At 39.9% G+C, this 18,381-nt stretch overlaps 1 long non-coding RNA gene across 4 annotated transcripts in view; it reads right to left on the minus strand.

Moving 5' to 3' along the window:
- Positions 1-975: 975 nt before the first annotated feature.
- Positions 976-18,381, minus strand: part of Gm31495 — a 34,702-nt gene continuing 17,296 nt past the window's right edge. For 3 of the 4 annotated variants that reach the window (XR_876180.1, XR_876179.1, XR_001781884.1), the window contains one exon: positions 976-1,490. This is a non-coding gene — a long non-coding RNA (predicted gene, 31495). Of the gene's footprint in view, positions 1,491-11,711; positions 13,244-18,381 lie in introns of those variants that run through there. The other variant, XR_384988.2, reaches the window with a different exon arrangement.

The following is an 18,381-nucleotide window of genomic DNA, read 5'->3' on the forward strand; positions in this document are numbered from 1 at the left end:
CAGAGAGCTGCAGAGAAGTCGGGTTTGTGACTCATCACCTATGGTGGGTGGGATTTTTCAATGATGTCAATGCTTTTGAACCAATTACTGGTGCTCCTATAAGCAACCCTTCACCTGTGGTCCTGTATGAAAATCCCAGTAACCTTCCTGGCGCACTCAGCTAGATTTACATAGAACTTCTTCTTTGTTCTATCACTGACTGGTGTGTGTGTCCTCTCTTTGGTAAATAGACATCTGTTTTCATCTCGCCATGAAACGTCGACACAACAGTGATTTAGATAACTCTAACTTATAGTTCCATAGTGCCAAGGGACCAGCCATGGCTTAGTCATGAGTCCTGAGAAAGGGGTGTTTGGGAGCAGCAAATGAAATGACTGGAAGTTGATCATAAGGTACAAGCCAACAAGCCCTGAGTTTTGCTCAAGATGGCTCTCCAAACAGCTATATATATATATATAAAACTTTTGGCTCTCCAGTCTGCTCAAGATAGCTTTCTGCTCCAGACAATTCCTTGCTAGAGATGGCTTTCTGCTAGCTCTCTGGATAGCTCATGGGTTTTCCAACCAAAGTCAGAAAAACTACTAGAAAAAAAAAAAATCTTGGATTTTCCAACCAAAGTCAGAAATCCTGTTAGAAAAAACTCTTAAAAGAGCTGAGTTTGCTCCCCAAACACTCTCTCTCTCTCTCTCTCTCTCTCTCTCTCACACACACACACACACACACACACACACACACACACACATCAAACCCAGTCTTTCATTTACATACCAGTTCAGTCATTTTTTTTTCCAGGTTCCCTTTTGATTATCCCACAAATCAGCATTTTGTGATGTTAGTCCCTTGATTGTTACAAAGAGATAGCAAGTACATTTAAAAAAAAAAAAAAACATTGCAAATGAATTCAGAGATCTGCCTATCTCTGACAGACAATAAGCTAGCTGGGTGGGATTCCATCCTGAAACTACCATTCCCACCATGCCCCAGACCTAAACTTGCTCTGTCCCACACTGACCTTGAACTCAGGAACTGCCTGCCTTTTTATTTTTCTGACAAACTGGCTCATTAGTGCAGCTGCCTTTATCCTTTTAGGTCTGTGAAGCCTCTCATATACTTCATATTACATCCTTATACTTTTCATAGTTGAGAAATTATATATTCCTAAGCTCTTGTTTTAGGAGTGCTTTCCACAGCCTTAAAGGCTATCCTGAAGGTCACAGTGTTTACCATTTTGCTAAGGACATAGACACACCCTCAATTCCTGGACTCCTGCTGTTTCTAATTAGCATGGAGTCCTTAACCTTGGCAGGGAGAATATTTCCCAAAGGAGGAACATGAAGCTAAATATATACATTATTATATAAACAAGGCTCATATTCAGCAACCATCAACGCTGGTGGAGGCCCACAGTCTGCCGGCTCTATTCCAGGGGTGGGAAACCAGGTCATGCTGTCCTGTCCAAGACCATGCAGAACTCAGCACCATAGCACCATCTGAAAAAACAAACAAACAAACAAACAAACAAACAAAATATTCCACAGGCAGCACATTCCACCCCCTACTTTTTTTAAGCTGTGCATCTTCCTCAGTGATGTGTTAGAATGGTGGGTCATGTCTCTACAGCACACTAAGCCAAGACAGTTCCCTGTGGAAGAGGTTTGGCTGCAAGGGAGAAACAAGGTAATGGCAGAAAGAGAAGAGGGGAAGAGAGAGTTGGGAGGGGTGTTCTCTCTATTTATATGGAGAATTACATAAAGGTAAAGGTGGGAGGTGAGCCAAGTGGATGTTGGGAATATGGTGCCTGTCACCTTGGCAACTGGTCTGCAGGTCGCAGCTCATGCTGCCACCTATGTGATGTCATAGGTTTGGGAGGTCCTGATGACAACACTCAATATCTGACATTCTTTTTTTTTTTTTTTTTGATGTTGTTTTTATAAGTATACCATTTCTTTGATGTCATGTCTATATTAGATGTTCATTTCATATATTTAAGCTATAATTCTACAGACATATCTTTAAGGCTTCACCAATATAGCTACCTTTTTGTACTTAGTCTGGTTTGACTAATTTTTTTTTAAATACAATTCAAGTGCTTAAAATTTCCTGATGCAATCCCACCTTTTTCATGTAAATCCCTCCAAAGGATTCTAGTTTTACATGTGGAAGATTTCTTTGTTTTTCTAAAATGTCTTTATTATTATGCAGATGATCTCATTTCCTTTTTTTCATTAGATGGTTGGATTTTTTTTCCCCTGATTTACTGCCCATTAATTGTCACATTTATCCAAAGCCAGGCATAAAAGAATCAAAGAGATATAGTAAACCCTCAGAGACTAAAACAAAGAAATCAACAGGCTATCACATCTTCCCTTTCTTCCATGAATGATGTTGTTGGCAGAAATCAAAACAAATGTCAAGCAGTGTCTTAACTAATCAAAGCAATTTTTTTTGTTTTGCCTTGAAAATTTTGCGTTGAATCCATGAAACATTCTGCCACATGCCTATAATCTCTCCAACTGACACAATGGTAATTGTGTACATTGCATGGTGGTGAGTCCTGGTGGGTAACTTAGAGACAGGGACTTTGATTCTTGCCCTAGGTCACAACCATAAACACCCTTGGTTATGCCTTCTCTGGAGGCCATAAATGCCAGAAGAGTTTAAAGGCTGTCTGTCCTTCCTGGTCTGATTTCTTGTTATCATTCCCATTACTCAGCTTCTTCTTGTATTCCATTGTTTGTAAGCTGTCCATGGGGCTGACACTGGAACTACAGTTGCAATACTTAGGCAGGAGGTGTACAGGGAGCCTCACTGGTAGAACACCTGGACTAACCAGCTCATCTTCTATGCCTCAACAAAGGAAAAACCATGAGTCTCTAGACAAGGCTCAGGGGAGCCCATTCCTTTGGACTTTCGTTTGATAAACAGGAAGCCTATTGCTTCTGAAACTAGTGCCTGTGAACATACAATAAAATCCGTTCTCAACTGAGGAATACCAAGTGGCTGAGAAGCACCTAAAGAAATGTTCAGCCGGGTGGTAGTGGTGCATGCCTTTAATCCCAGCACTTGGGAGGCAGAGGCAGGTGGATTTCTGAGTTCAAGGCCAGCCTAGTCTACAGAGTGAGTTCCAGGACGGCCAGGGCTACACAGACAAACCCTGTCTTGAAAAAACAAAAACAAAAAAACAAAAAAAGAGAAATGTTCAACATTCTTAGTCATAAGGGAAATGCAAATCAAAACAACCCTGAGATTCCACCTCACACCTGTCAGAATGGCTAAGATCAAAAATTCAGGTGACAGCAGATGCTGGCGAGGATGTGGTGAAAAAGGAACACCCCTCCTTTGCTGGTGGGATTGCAAGCTGGTACAACCATTCTGGAAATCAGTCTGGCAGTTCCTCAGATAATTGGACATAGTACTACCTGAGGACACAGAAAGACCACTCCTGGGCATATACCCAGAAGATGCTCCAACATGTAATAACGACACATGTTTCACTATGTTCATAGCAGCCTTATTTATAATAGCCAGAAGCTAGAAAGAACCCAGATGTCCCTCAACAGAGCAATGGATACAGAAAATGTGGTTCATTTATACAATAGAGTACTACTCAGATATTAAAAACAATGACTTCATGAAATTCTTAGACAAATAGATGGAACTAGAAAATATCACCCTGAATGAAGTAACCCAATCATAAAAGAACACACATGGTATGCACTCACTGATAAGTGGGTATTCGCCCAGAAGCTCCGAATACCTAAGATACAATTCATAGACCACATGAAACTCAAGAAGAAGGAAGACCAAAGTGTGGATACTTTGAAGGGGAAAAAAAACACCCATGGGAGGAGTTACAGAGACAAAGTGTGGAGCAGAGACTGAAGGAAAGACCATCCAGAGAATGCCCCACCTGGGGATCCAACCCATATACAATCACCAAATCTAGACACTATTGTGGATGTCAACAAGTGCTTGCTGACAGGAGCCTGATATAGCTGTCTCCTGAGGGGCTCTACCAGTACCTGACAAATACAGAGGTGGATGCTCTCAGCTATTCACCAGATTGAGTATGGGGTCCCCAATGGAGGAGTTACAGAAAAGATTGAAGGATCAGAAGGGGTTTGCAGCCCCATAGGAGGAACAATATGAACCAACCAGTACTCCCAGAGCTCCCAGGGACTAAACCACCAACCAAAGAGTACACATGGAGGGACTCATGGCTTCAACCACATATGTAACAGAGGATGGCCTTGTCAGTCATCAATGGGAGGAGAGGCCCTTGGTCCTGTGAAGGTTCTATGCACCAGTATAGGGGAATGCCAGGGCCAGAAAGCAGGAATGGGTGGGTTGGGGAGCAGGGGGAGGGAGGTATAGGGTGTTTTCAGAGAAGAAACCAGCAAAGGGGATAACATTTGAAATGTAAATAAAGAAAATATCTAATAAAAATATGGAAAAAATATAATCATTTCTAAATCCCATTCTGCTGGTTGTCTAAGAAACTCCTTCAAGTTCATGAAACAAATGACCAGTGCCCAGGGGTAGATTTCATGGCCATTGGTTTTCCAAGAACATAGCTTTCCAAGCTACTGTTCACTTGAGTTGGTAAAGCCTCCTCCATTGTATATGAGAATCCACATACTTTGCCCCTGTATCAGTGGAAATTCAGATATAGGATGAGGTCAAATCTTGGTGCAATTTATCTAGAGAGTCACTAAATCTTAACTGTAAAAGCAAAAGGTAAGACTGTTTCGAGTTTTTATAAGCCAAACATATTATGAACTTGTGAATTAATTTTTGAATGGCTGACTGATAGCCCCTTGTCTTTGATTATTATAACATATGTGTATTGTGGGAAATATCTAGAACTAGCCCTGCGACAGGTGATCTCACTTGCTTGTTCTCTCAGCCCATCAACTCACCAGCTCTGCTGAGCCACATGGCTCCCACCAGGCAATCTCCCAGATGGGCCCTCCCAGAGTTCCTCTTGCTTTCATGCAACGCCCCTAGTTAGTCATCTCAATACCTAATTACCCAGTAGCATCAAGACTCTTAATGCTCAATTAGCCAATCAGATTTATGTATCAATATTAACACAATTTACAAGATGCCAATACAATAATTTCAGAGCCAAATGATAATGATAAAGCTTTAACACAATTGTTCTAACCTTTTGATAACACCACCTCAGCCTCCATTCTGGTTCTCCCTCTCCTCCTCAGACCTCTCTCTCGGTCTCCTCAACTTCTCACTCCACCTCCCTTCTCCTGTCCAATCACAAGCCTCCCACTGCCCTAATGTGATTGGACAGGGAAAATCCTGCAGTATATATGTGTGCATATATTCACATGTACAAATTAATACACTGTGTGGAGTCTCTTTTTGTCCTCTGTGTGGATATGGTTCCAAAGCTAACCACTCTATATTAGACAACAAATATGGATACTCATCTCTGGGAGAGACTAATTTAATTCTCCTTTTCTCAGCAGTTACCAGTTGTCTGTAGTTCTTGGCTAGGCGTGAGACTCATTCCATGTTAACATACTCACTGATATTGCCATTGCTCTGGTCTCATTTGTGCAGCCATTTCTAGGAGACAATGTTCCACAGCTGACTTCCTGGTACTCTGGCTCTTACAGTCTCTCAGCCTCCTGTTCCAAGATGTTCCCTGAGCTGTAAATGCAGAAACTGGTGTAGATGTATCCACTGGATCTGAGGTCCCCACGATCTGTTGATCTATGCATTGAGATTTTCCATGATGCTCTCCACTTGCTATAGAGACTTCTCTGATAAGGTGTGGCAACTACAATGTAGTAAAAACTATGCAGCTCTAGCAAAGTGGTTGCAGTAGATTCTTTTCTAAGGACCGTGTCCTCTCCAGCACTTGGAGAACTGGTTCTGTTTTGAATATCAGACACGATTCCCATCCTGTTAGTGGGCCTTAAGTCCAATTAGACAGCTGTTGGTGGCCACCAACACGTGACTTCCATTTATTGCACCTTTATGCGTATCTTGCCATGCTAGATATTATCTTGGTTCATAAGTGCTGCAGTTCAGTAGGACTGTTTCGTTGCTTCCCTCCTTCGGGACCTGTATAGGAATTTCTGGATCCATGGACACTAGATAGTGAGGAAAATATGCTTTCTTATCAGTTCCAGACTCCTAAGTCCTAAATGTGCACTGTCTTCAAAAATAGGGATCCAAGAGTGGGAACCAAGGGCCACATCTATAATCTATATTGTTTTGGGAGTGACTTAGACGACATCGATAAACTATCCTCCTGTCTGCTTTTCCCAGCACTGGGGTAATGGGCGTGCAATCACACTGGTTTTCTATGTGGATGCTGGGAATCACAGGTCACAGCTTTATGCTCAAAAGTCTTAACCGCTGAGACATCTCCAAGCCTAATTTTTTTTTTAGAACAACAATGAGCTATCATTTCAGATCATGAGTTATGGAAAAGATGGAAAAGATATGGGTTTTATCTTTAAGTACAATGGAGTAAGAGGTTTAGGTGTGGTTAACCCCTGCTGGGTGATATATTTGATTCATAATATTAAACAGCCTTTCAAATTCTCTGGGAATCCATTGTCACATCACCACAATGAGAAAATTAACATGAAGATTTGTAGAAATTTGGAACAAGGTGCAGAAAAGCATTAGGATGGCATCAAGTACGTAGACAGTTTTCTTGGTATTCATCACTTCCTTGTCTAGTCTCAATATTGTTATAATGGCACTGTGAGATTGTTAAACAAATAAGTCTCATATCTGTGTCCGTCCCCCCTTCTTTTGAGACAGGGTTTCTCTGTGTAGCCCTGGCTGTCCTGGAACTCACTCTGTAGACCAGGCTGGCCTTGAATTCAGAAATCTGCCTGCCTCTGCCTCCCGAGTGCTGGGATTAAAGGTGTGGGCCACCACCGCCCGGCTGTTTCCCCCTTTCTAAGTAAGCAGGTACCCATTCCTAGTCCTAGTGGATCATTCACCAACATTTTTAAGGGTTTTTTAAGGGTTTTTTTTTTTCAGAAACTTCCTATTCTCCCGCATCTTTCTAAGCATAAAGAGGAGAGTTATATTTGTTCTGTACTGTTAACTGTTTCTCCTTTCTGTCTGACTAATGGAATTCATTTTTCTTCACATACCTGCTTTCAGTGAACAGTTTGGCTGAGAGTAACTATTTGTCCCTATTGATGCACTTAAACATTTCTTCATCCATATGTCATATTTTATACTCAAGCAAAGATGAAGGTGAGTTTTCCATACACCTGAGTTGCCTCTGCTCTAGCCTGAAATCCCCACCCCATGTGTCAGTCAGTGCTCAGTTTTGGCTGTCTACTCTTCCTGTGCAAACCAGAGACTTCTTCATAAAAGAAAAGGTGACTATAGACAAACAGTTGAATAATTCTATATGGAGCTTCAGGAACACTACCATTTTGCAAGTGTCTCATAGTTTAGATTTGGCCCTTATTGACCAATCTGCACTACTGTAAATTAACTTCCAACTCCAGGGTTCTAACAATTGACAAGATGAAGACATCAAAAATGCTTGTAAAAGTTAAATATGTATGTTGTTGTGATTGTTGCTGTTTTATTCATCCTAAATTTCATTTAGCTATTTTCAGAAGCTTCTACCAGCCTGAAAACTCATACATTATTTCAAGGCTGATTCTAATTTACACACACTATCATTTGACAGGCAGAAATGTACTTTTCATTTCATTGATTATCCAATAATTCATATCTTTTTATTTATATGTTTGTAATGCCAATCATCTAATAACGTGCCTTCCAGCAGCACTGAAGCATGACTGATCTGTCATAACACTCCTACACAGTCTTGCTTTACTCTCCGTGGGTAAGGCTGTGATCATTCAGAACCAGCATTACTGCTGGAATTTTAACTGGACCTCTTTAGTTAGAAGTCACTTCAGTAATAGAGCAACTGGTGAGACACTTAATGCCTTTTGGTAATAGCAAAAGGAAAGGAAAGAACAAAAAGTAGTGGCTCTTGTTGAGGTCAAGATGGCTCAAAGAGCCCCTAGATGACTATGACTCTACATTTTCCAATTATGATTTTGTTATAAAACTGATGAGCACTTTATCAGCTGCTGTTCTATAGAACATTCTCAAAGATGTTTATAGTTATTGAATAAAACAGAGGGAAAGGGGTCTTGAAATGTAAATTATGAACTCAAAATAGCACTTCATTGACTCCCATAGCTAGTGTTTATTATTATTCTAAAAACCAAAAAGATCAATATTTTATTATGAACCTACTTTAAATATGAATAGCTATGGAAATATTTAGAATAATGTGACACAGAGTGAAAGTTTCCCAGCTAATGTGAAATGCTATTTTTTTGATGTTTTCTTTACTAATCTTTTTTTTTTAATATCATTATATGGGCAGAGAGATGGTTCTGCAATGAATAACACACACTATTGTTGCAGAGAACCCAAATTTAGTTTCTAGCACCTATGTCCAGTGGCTCACAAATACCAGTAACTCCAGCTCTAGGGAAGAGTAATGCCTTTGACTTCCATAAGCACCTAAAATCATATGCACAAATACACACACACACACACACACACACACACACATGGGAGGGCTGGAGAGATAGCTTAGCAGTTGAAGGCACTCACTGCACCACAGAAGACGTCAGTCATTCATTTGTCAGCACCCATATCAGGCAGCTCCCACCCAACAGCAACTCCAGTTCCAAGGAACCCGTGTCTTCTGGCCTCTGTGGATACCTGCATACATATGGTGAATATAAACTCAAGTATTCTCTCTCTCTCTCTCTCTCTCTCTCTCTCTCTCTCTCTCTCTCTCTCTCTCTCTCACACACACACACACACACACACACACACACACACACACACACACAAGCATACACACACACCAATAAAATTAATAAAAGGCCCTTTAAAAACAAATAAAACAATCTTTTAAAAATAAATATTATTCATGGTATATGCACTCACTGATAAGTGGATATTAGCCCAGAAGCTCGGAATACCCAAGATACAATTCACAGACCACATGAAGCTCAAGAAGAAGGAAGACCAAAGTGTGGATGCTTCAATCCATCTTAGAAGAGGGAACAAAATAGCCATGGGAGGAGATACAGAGACAAAGTGTTGTGCAGAGACTGAAGGAAAGGCCATCCAGAGACTGTCCTACCTGGGGATCCATCCCACATACAGTTACCAAACCTAGACACTATACAAGTGCTCGCTGACAGGAGCCTGATGTGGCTGTCTCCTGAGAGGCTCTGGCAGAGCCTGACAAATACAGAAGTGGATGCTTAGCCAACCACTGGACTGAGCATGGCGTCCCCAAAGGAGGAGAAGGACTGAAGGGGTTTGCAGCCCCACAGGAAGAACCACAATATCAACCAACAAGACCCCCCAGAGCTCCCAGGGACTAAACCACCAACCAAAGAGTACACATGGCTCCAGCCACATATGTAGCAGAGGATGGCCTTGTGGGACATCAATGGGAGGAAAGGCCCTTGGTCCCGTGAAAGCTCAATGCCCCAGTGTAGGGGAATGCCAGAATGGGGAAGAAGGAGTGAGTGGGTGGGTGGAGAGAACACCCTCATGGAAGCAGGGTGTGGGGGATGGGATAGGGAGTTTTCAGAGGGGAAACCAGAAAATGAGATAACGTGAAATATAACGAAAGCAAATATCTAATAAAATAAATGAATAAATAAATATTATTACATGACATGCTGTTTTTAAAACCCGTTTTCTGCTTTCACTGTTTCTCATGCCAAAGCAATCAATGTCCACCACCCACCAGAGGTAGTGGAAAAGAAAGGATGCAGGGAAGGTGAACCTGTTTAGAAAGGTTCTTTGGAGCAACTCCCGTCTGTGCTGTCTGGAAATCAGCAGTTCAGTTCACAAGTTATCAGTGGCAGCTCAATCCACTCTAAAACACTTCACAGATACACCAGCAGTCCAGTTCAGCAGAGATAGCAAACAGGAATCAGCAGCAGTGCCACTACCTAGCAGAGACAACCAGGCCTCAGCACAAGTCAGCAGGAAGGACACAGAGGAATACAACGAGAAGTCCTCAGCTGCGCCTCTCTCAAGGAAGCAAAGATCAGTGAAGACACGAGACCAACAAGCATTGCACAGCTAGCTATAGCAGCAAGCCAAGCTCCACCTCCATAACTATCTGTCAAGTCCTACTTATACCCTCTAAACATCATGCATCCTCCACAGGTCTTACCTCGGCATCTAATCTTGTCTTAGCACATGCATCTGTCTCAGCTGACACCACCCTGCCAATCAGCCCAAGTCTGTAGAAGCTGCAAGAAACTGCAACATACCACCTGAAGGTTTTTTGGTGCAGTTCTCTCTATGGAGTCCTGACAAATGCAGCTCAACTATACAATGTAAGGCAGACCAAAAAAATGCCTATTGTTAACAAAGAATCCTGCATCATGTGTTCTATCATACGTTTGCTTTAGCAAAACATCCTTTCACCTGTGTCTGCTTCAGCTAAACATTTCTTCTCATGTTTGCCCCAGCAAAACATCATCCAACCAACTTTCAAAAGAACCCTTAAGTTTCCACTTCAAGTCAATTTCTCTTTTTGAGTTTTAATGAAGTTAAGAACTTTGTTAGGTCTTGAATCTCAAGTGGTCCCTCCTCCTCTGTTCAATCTCAAGCACCCCTCTGCCTCTTCTATCCCAAGCAGTATGCTAGCAGACACCTCACTGACATCACCACCTAGTACTATAAATAGACATTTAATTTCCTGCCAACTTTATAAGCTCCAGTGACAAATTACTGCTATTGGTTATCAGCGTTCACATATATACTCTGAGGTCCAATAACTGCACCTGGAACTCTGTTAGTATTTAGCACATGAGACTTCATGATAAACCATCAAAGGTGTCATTAGATTCTCCATGTTATTCATGAATTTGTCAAAAGTTTAAATCAGAATCAAAATCAAACCAAAAGACAGTCTGTAAACTAACTTTGTCAAAAACCGATCACATTATTTTTAAGCTAAATTTTTTGTTTTGATCTGTGTGGGGGGGGGGTGTATGGTCTTAGTGTGACTATGTGTATGTTGTGTGGGGTATATGGGGAGGTGTGTGTGTGCATGGTATGTATGGTATGTGTATGTGTGGTATGTGTGTGGTGTATGTGTGATGTGTGTGTAGTGTAGTATATAGGTGATACATATGGAGTGTGTGGTGTGTAGTGTATGTGATATGTAGTATGGCGCATGATGTGTGTGTGTGATTTGTGTGATGTGTCTGGTATGTATGTTGTATGTGTCTGTGGTGTGTAGTATGTGGTATTTAGTGTGGTATGTGTGATGTGTGTGGTCTGTGTAGGTGTGGTATGTGTGAGTCTGGTGTATGTGTAGTATGGGGTATGTATGTGTGGTTTGGGGTATGTGGTCTGGTTTGTGTATGAAGATATGTGTATAGGGAGGGTGTGGGTGTTCATGTGTGTGTGTGGTATAGTATGTGAATGTGTGGTGTGTGTGGTTGTGTGTGTTGTGTGTACATGGGGGACTGTGTTTGTCTGTATGTATGTATGTGGTATGGTGTGTTGCTTTGCTTTGTTTCATTTTGCTGCTGCAGCATCTACAGCTGAGTCCTTTCATTATGCTACAGTCTCACAGTTTTGTTTATTTCATGTTACTTGAGTGATCCCACAAGAATAAGTTTGTTACCCTGACATTATGGAAGAAACACTATTTATTATGTTACTGGTATAAAAAAAAAAGATCAGATAACACATTTTGTTAGAAATAATAATTATATTTCAGTAGAACATTTATGCCTAGACCACTTTCAAAAGGCCATTATCAGCCACCTGCCTCAATGCTCAAACACTGCCCTTGACCTTAGAACTGCCCTTGAACTGTTTCAAGCCTAAGTGTATCCACAGTTAAACACTTTTACCCCACCACTTAAATTATTCTTAATAATAGCAGGTTTAGTTTAATTTGTGAGTTTAAGACTTAGTATGAGTTGTTCTTCTGTAATGACAGATAAACTTATAAGATCTACAACAAAAAAGAATAATTTTACAACTACACAAAGAATAATTATACAACTACACAAAGAAGAAACATGAACTAACAATTCAACACAGAAGTGGAGGCAAGCTAAGTATTTGCTAAATATTTGGGCAAAAATGTGAGTAAAAGAGACACAGAATAATCTACTGTTGGCAATAATCCATGTGTTGGTAACACTTGGGTTCAGTGTCTAGCTCCATAAAATAATAATAATAATACAGTCTTCTTGGGAATTAATAATAAGTCTTAGTCATTAGCAAAATAAAGTGTATGTGTATGTGTGTGTATGTCTTTGCGTGTGTGTGTGTGTGAGAGAGAGAGAGAGAGAGAGAGAGAGACAGAGAGACAGAGAGACAGAGAGACAGAGAGAGAGAGAGAGATTTGGGATGAATAATTACAAACCAGTAAAACAGTGATCTCACAGCATAGCAAGTCTCATATGCTTTGAGAAGACTTGTACATTTCATCTTACTATAAAAATTAACAGTGGGAATTAAGCAAAGAACATTAGGCTTAACTATTTTGCTTATTTGTTCCCAGCACATCATTAGGGACCTGTAGATCCATTTGGATGACTTTGCTTAAGCCCATAGGGAAACAAAGGCAGAATAATTAGGTCAGAATGTGAACTTGGCAATTCTATCGATTGCAAGGTAGCACGGGTGTTATGTGCCAGGGTTTAAACTACACTTCCTGGATCTGTACAAAAATGAATAGTTATAAAACATTGGGATAACTAATTTCTAAGTGTCAATTGCTGACAGTCGAATAGCACCTCCCACATATATTACCTGACACATGCATGTGAACGTACCCAATACCTCTTTTGCCATACCCAAAAAATTGACTATTAAGTATTATTCAGTCTGGTGAAGAAATCAGGAGGCAGGAAATAAGGAAAATTCATTTTCCTGTCCAAATATGAAGTACACAGACAATGATAGAAGATAAAGATGATTTGAAAAATATAGGGTTATTTTTTTCCTTTTCTCACAAAATTATCATCTGCCTCTTATTCTGGTCCTAGTTTGTATCCTGCAAAGCAGGAAACTGAGGCTGCTAGAACTCTTCTCCTTGATCCTTCACATCCATTTTCCATCTGCTCCCTGATTATATATGTCCATGCAGTATAGCAGTGGGTCTGTTCCTCCTTGGGTTTTTTTTTTTTTTTGATTCAGCCAATAGGAGCACCTAGAAATGATGAAGAAGACAAGCAGAATCAGATGACCTAAATTAACACATTGTAGTGTTATTGCGAGATGGCTACGTCCATCAAGCAAAGATGCTCAACTTCTGCCTAACAGCCCTACTGATTCTAGCTTAAGTCTTAAATTAAATTTTATTTTGCCCACCTTAAAATTTTCTCTAGTCAACTCTCTTGAAAAGTTTTCCAAATGGAGTATATCTTTTATGGTTCTGCTAATATCCTTACTGACCCACAAAGGATAAAATAATCTAGATTTGAACATTCCAAAGGATTCAGAATTAGAGAAACATACCTTGATAAACTAAACAGAATTCTTTCCTGGGCCCCATGGGAAACTTTCAACCAGTTAAAAATACTGGAGAGAGATAGTTAGGATAGTGTTCATGCCTATGAGTACTGCAAAGTAGTAATTAATGAGAGGAGTTGATTATTTCTCATACAAAATTGTTTCTCAGTTGACTGGCACAGAAAGAATAGGCTATTGAAGGGTCCAGCTAGTACACAAGGATAACCCACATAATTAGAGTGAGCAATAACTTCACCAAGAGAAGCCACAGAAGAACAAATCCCGAAAACTGGTGAGACAAATTACACTTAAGTGGAGATCAAATCATTATATGAACAGAAAATATAGACCAGAATATTGTGCAAATGACAGAGAGATGCCAAACACAGGTGAGGTAAGCATGGGGGGCTGGGTGTCACAGCCAAAATGGTCCTCTTCAAATGGCATAAAAGACATAAGACAGAGGAGTACCATAGCCAAAGTAGCCCCCTTCTAAAGACATAAGAGAAGTACTATGGCCAATGTGGCCCTCTTATGATGCTATGAAGACATAAAGTTTCATTCTGCATAAAAATGTCATCTTTGGTAGGAAAAGGAAGAGGACAAGATCACTTGAGAAGAAAATTTAGCAATAAAGCAAAATGACAGTATTTGCTATGAACAAGTGATCTATAATATGTAGTGTTTAAATGGCAAACTCTTTAGGCCACTGGCTACCTGAGAACTCAGTGAAATATTAGTAGCTATAAACACCTCACTTATATTGATTTTCTGCTTCCCAGTTTGTGATCATCCAAACCAGTCTTTACCATATAGATGTTCACATAGAATATGAGAAGCCTCTGTGTATGAACATGGGCTGAGACTGCAATCCTGTCATTTGGATACTTTTTGTGGACTCTATCACTCTACTAACGGGATCTATTTGAAAGGACCGCTATGGTACCCATAAGTACCCTTTGGACCAGCAAATCAGCCTCCTGAAGTATTGGCTGACAAGAAATCATAGCAAATAGAGTTCCATTCCTGGAACCCAAGAGACATATAACTTCACCAATCCTACATCTGACAGAGGGCTAATGTCCAAAATGTACAAAGAACTCAAGAAGTTAGACACAAATAACACAATTAACAAATGGGGTACAGAGCTAAACAGAGAATTTATGCCTAAGTCCGCTAATCTAAGGCAGCTGAACTCTAGGGCTCCTCCAAGAAACAGATGCTAGAACTGGACCTTGGAGTTGGTTAGTCTTCTGTCGATGGTTAGTAAGGTGGAGTGCCACCAGCCCTTGGTGAATGACATCAGTGCAGCCTGTGCTGGACAAGGTGGGAAGTGAACATTCTGTGTTGGAGAAAAATAGCAATCATAAGGAATAAGCATGGAATGCTATTGCTAAAGGCTATCAATTCATTAAAGAAAGACAATAAAAATCTGGAAATAGCCACCAACTAAAAGTCAAGTATGAAAGCCACGGATATTCCTTGGCAGTATATAAAGAATATCTGAGGACTGAGGGTGCACCTGAGTGGTAGAACATTTCCTTAGTACATGCAAGGTCAGGGGTTCCATCCCTAGCACTAAAAGAAATGAAGATGCTTTTCTGGAGCCAATTTTTACCAAAGAAAGCAAAGGATCCTTCCCAGGACTAAATAAACTATGCGAATTCTATCGCACGTTACATCCTAAAACAGACAATTCTAAAATGTCAACACCAGCTATCTGCCTTAGTAGATCTGAAAAAGAAACTCATATGCTTTTCACTCAAAACCTCGGCCACCCAGCTTGTTTTGCAAACCTCCTGGACCCATCAGCAATGACTTAATGTTTCTTTTGAAAGATTACGGACACTAATTAGTGTCTACCTTTCAAGACAGCTCATGTCCTTGGCATGTCCTGTCCAGAAATGCCAAGGTCACGTTGATTACTGGGGAAATTAAAGTCATCTGGAATTCCTTGGCAGAACGGGTGCAATTATCAGAACCACTAGCATCAAGACGGTAGAACTTGCCAATAACTATCTTCTCTATCCTGAACATTGTAGTAGAACTGACCGTCTCCCAGGCTCCCGCTCTATGTGGGCTGCTTGACCTTTGTATAAAAGTTCTTTGAAGAGAGAAAGAGCACATTGGTGTTGATATCTATACTTGAGAGTTGAGTAGTTAAGCTGTTGATTAGCCTGAGAAGGGTATGGTAACCTATGGTCACAGCCCTAACTAGGGTTGGCGGGATTACTCACTAGAAAATCCACCTATGCAATATTATATTTCCATTGGACCGGATTGTTCAACAATATCTGTATGCAGAAGTAATTCACTTCTTGGTTAAAAACCTTTAACCGGTATGAAGTCATCGATGGCTAGATGTCTATGACGTAGCTAATAAATTAAAAGCTATTCAAAAAAGAGAGAGAGAGAGCCCACTGTCTACAAAGAAAGAGAATACACAATAATGCAATACAAATTAGTCAGGAGCTGAAAAAGGAAAACACCCTTCCAGCTTATTGGTTTATCTCTTTTCTCTCCAAGCATGAAACAGAAAGAGAAGTTCTGCAGAGATAGCATTTCATAATCTCAAAACATCATGGGATTACTTCCTTAATATGTTACCAAAACTCAGAAGTTCAAACCTACATCAGCGTCATTCTATCAAGCAAAGACCTCTACAGCAACTGTACTGAGTCAGATTTTAAAAGGTTCGACAGAGATGCGTGTTTCAAGGAAACACGTCTTTAAAATGAAAGTTCTAACTAAGATGAAGTCATTGTGTTCTAAAAACAAAGTTTAAGATGATGCAGTAGTCACAACAATCAGTCACCCACCCTTAAATTATCTGTTGTAACCTCCACTTCTGGGTATGGATAGCTAAATGACAAAGTATAAACAAGCCGCGTCAAAGTGCCTTCTTGGCTAACTGCCACCCTGCCACTTCTGAACTGAAGCCAGTTATGATGACATCACTCCAGCTTTGTGTCCTACATATGTTGCTAAAATGCATTAAATGTCTTCCTTCCAATTTGCCCTTTATTCACTTTGGCTTCCTTTAAATAATGACTTGACATCTCTTGACCTCAACCTACAATTTTGGCTAATATTACCACTGAGCAATTGATCTACAGAGACAGTCTTGTAGAATCATCTTCTGTGTCATATGTAAATGTGTGCAAGAAAAGACTGAATTTATATAACACAGAACTAAGTTTATTTTAAATATACAAAAGCCTCACTTTGATTTCATAGGTAAGATAGGATGTCCGTCAAGCTGAGAAATCCAGTTTTTATGGTCCCATAACTATAAAAAGATGTATAATTAGCAAACCCATGTTCACAGATGTCTATTTAGTATTCTTTAACTGAAAAAAATCACTGTGACCGCTCAGTTAAAACCATAAGTTATGTCCTATTAGTTAGGCCTCCTAAGTGTGATTAAAGGCTTGGGTATGTTTGACTATCCACAATAAGAAAGGAAAATTAAGTAGCTCTCCATTTGAAGCAATATTATCTGTTTGAAGTGTAAAGCTGAAAGCTTGTTTTTCCTTTAACTATGACCTACTTAATAAATACTCATTAGAATAAACATCACAGAATAAAACTTGAACTCACTTATTTAATATTTTCCCATCATCTGCTCATTTACACATGATAATTAAGTAAACGTTTATCAAAATTACTCAAGTATGAGAAGGTTTTGGTTTTCTTCTTAAAGGTACCTAAAGGAATGATGTGTGCATAGTGTGGCTTCCTCTTTAGAATTTGACAGTAAAGTTGCAGGTACTTGGCAGCACTTTAGAAAGTAAAGACTCATGGAAAAAGTGAATAGTTCTTTTTAGTTTCCACATGAAAAAATATTATGACATTTACACTTAGTTCTGAAAGTTATAATTGGTACCAAAAAAAAAAAAATGAACGTGATACTCATTTGGTAAAAGTTGGAGCTAGTCAGGAACCCATCTCTGTGAGAATCCCCTTATATTACTAATATCCTTTAGTGAATGCTTAGCTCTCAGGTTTTGTTTCTTTCAGAAACAGGCTTTGCAATTTAAAAGATAAACTTGTCACCATACCAAATCAATATCCAATTCAAAGTACCCCGTTGCCTTTAAGAACTTTGTGTAGCAGGCTCTAAACTTAGTCAACTGATGCATTTCCCTCAGCCGCATTCCATAATGGGGCATTTCAAATTCAATGACTAATTCTTGGTGGTGGGTCGCTAGAAAAAGAATGTGGGAGGTCAATGTGTAGTTCTCCATTCCTTGACATCATATGCCTCCATTTATTGTTAATAGATCACGAAAGAAAAGCACATTGACATATAAACATTGTAATAGCAACCACCAAGAAATCCAGAGATAACTGCTCATACCATGAAGATGGCTTTTCCTATCCATTACAAATTATTACATACCCTATAGCCATATTACCCTGTGTGTATATTACCCATGGTGGGAAGATAATGGGCTCAGTCTTATGTAGGTCTTCAGCAGGTAACTACAGCTGAAGAGGTCACAGGCACAACAGTGAAGCTGAGTGAAGGGTTAAAATTGGTCTAGGTACATAATTTGTTTAAAAACAATAGAATAGTCTAATTATCTTTTAAAAACTAAACCATAGGATACAAATAAAAATGAGGTCTAGAGAGAAATAATGATTAGGATCAAGTACAAGAAGTCCCAACTACAGTGATGGACTACAGGGCCTTGAACATTCTGTAAGCCTGGTCAAGAACTGACTTCCTATTTGGACCTGAATGTCCTACAACTCCCTGACACCAGGTGATTCACAGTAGAAAAGACAGAGGCTAGAAGTAAGCCATTGTCCAAAGCAAACATTGAGCAGAAC

This window comes from Mus musculus, chromosome 16, assembly GCF_000001635.26.
Source record: "Mus musculus strain C57BL/6J chromosome 16, GRCm38.p6 C57BL/6J".
Lineage (NCBI taxonomy): Eukaryota > Metazoa > Chordata > Mammalia > Rodentia > Muridae > Mus > Mus musculus.